Below are 2,029 nucleotides of genomic sequence, written 5' to 3' on the forward strand. Positions count from 1 at the left end.
AGAGAGACAGAGAGACAGAAAGCAACAAATCACCCCCCAGGGGAGGTAACCACGCTGCAATCCCTTCTCCTCCATTCTCCTCTCGGGATCTTTGGCACGCACACACACACACCCGGTGTGAGTTTAAGTCACCGGGTCTGGGACTCGAACTGCAGTCGACTACATGGGAATCCAGTTACATAGCCATTACGCTAACTGCTGGTCCCAGCTCTTCTCCTTAAAAACAGTATCACATGGGGCCAGCAGGTGGCATAGTGGTTAAGGTGGCTGGATTCCCATATGGCTGACTGCGGTTTGAATTCTGGACCTGGTGGCTTGAAATTTCCTACTCCTTGAATTTTATTCCACGTGTTTGCATGAGTTCCAATATATAGTGCAACTATAGCAATTTTATTTAATTCTGTAGCCTCAGTACATGTTATTTTATTTAGTTAATTAAAAGTAAAAACATATATGACAGTAAACTGATTACTTATATGATAATATGACACTATTGTAGATCATAGGATCCATAATACTTACTAAGTTGGCAAATGGAAAAGACAAAACTGTGTTCTCTGAAAGCAGTCCCTATACTATATAAGATATAGCTAGTTAGTTTAATAAATGCTTATGATGAATGCATGTTGTCATACTTGAAAGCATGTTTATTAAAATCATAGAAGATCTTAGTAATCAAAATGGTTATATGCAAATTATTAATTTCATGTATATACTCTAACAATGTAGAAAGAGGGAAAATGTGCTCTGGAATATTCTGTAAATGCTAAAATCCAGCCAGTGTCTGTAAAGGACTTAACATTTTAAATATACTCAATCTCTTACACTTACTTGATCTAGAAAAATAGTAATTTTATAGACAATGAACACATAAGGAAGGTGATCCAAGTCTTGCCAGAGTGAATATTAGTAGAAGATAAATTGTTGGAGTATTTGTTAGAAACAACAGGAAGACTACATTGATTGAAGATATAGTCCATGAGGCACTACTAACAAACATACCTTCAAGTTTACTTAAAATCTTTGGGGGAATTCTTACACATCTCAAAAAAAAAAAAAACATATGCTAAACATAAAGAGAAAATTCCTAGTCAAATCCTGCTGTGGCTATTCTTCAAAATAATGACAGCTGCAGATAATCTTGTTGACCCACTGAAACAATTAACTGAGCCAGCCATGTTGTTTAATAGGCTCCAGTTGACATGTTGAATTTATTTAAAGGACATAGCAGCTCAAGCTGTTTAATAATGTATTGAACTGTGAATTAATATGATCTATTTGAGATCAATTGAACTTTCAAGCTCTTTCCACTGATATGGGGGAAACCAACTGAAAAATTACGAATAGCATGCAGTTAAAAAATTTAGCAAGCTGAGCATCTTATAAGTAATTAAACAAAAATGAAACATTTACTCACATGATCTGTTTAATAATTCATTATTGTTGGTCTTTCATGTGGCTTTAGGAAAAAAAAAATTACTGTAGTGGGACCAGCAGTTCGTGTAATGGCTATGTCGCTGGACTCCCATGTAGTTGACCATGATTCGGGTCCCAGACCCAGTGACTTAAACTCACGCCAGGCACATGTGCGTGCATGCGTGCCCAAGATCCCAAGAGGAGAATGGAAGAGAAGGGATTGTAGCATGGCCATCCCCCTGGGGGGTGATTTCTCATTTTCTGTCTCTCTGTGTCTCTTTTTCTGATGAGCACACACACCCTATAGCAAAAACCTCTCCTCCCCCCCAAAAAAAAACTACTGTAGTAAAAGTTTCTTTAGTTTTGCCAATGATAAGGAATGTCGTAAAACGAATGTGATAATGGAATCAGCATGTGGTGTTAAGGTACTAAGCTCCCACATGACTGACTGTGGTTCCAGTCCTGAACCTGGTGGCTTAAAACTCACTCTGGGCACATGCACGTGCTTGCTTAAAATCCCAGGAAGAGAATGAAGGAGAAGAGATTGCAATGTGGTCATCCCCTAGGGTGTTGAGTTCTTACTTTCCCTCTTCCTATCTTTCCTTGGCAAGCA

The 2,029-nt window shown here is 38.2% G+C and overlaps 1 protein-coding gene across 1 annotated transcript in view; it reads left to right on the forward strand.

Moving 5' to 3' along the window:
* LOC106735979 (high mobility group protein B2-like) overlaps positions 1–2,029 on the forward strand; it is a 168,198-nt gene that overhangs the window by 42,679 nt on the left and 123,490 nt on the right.

The sequence above is a fragment of the Tupaia chinensis genome, unplaced genomic scaffold, assembly GCF_000334495.1.
Source record: "Tupaia chinensis unplaced genomic scaffold, TupChi_1.0 Scaffold000600_1, whole genome shotgun sequence".
In the NCBI taxonomy this organism is placed as follows: domain Eukaryota; kingdom Metazoa; phylum Chordata; class Mammalia; order Scandentia; family Tupaiidae; genus Tupaia; species Tupaia belangeri.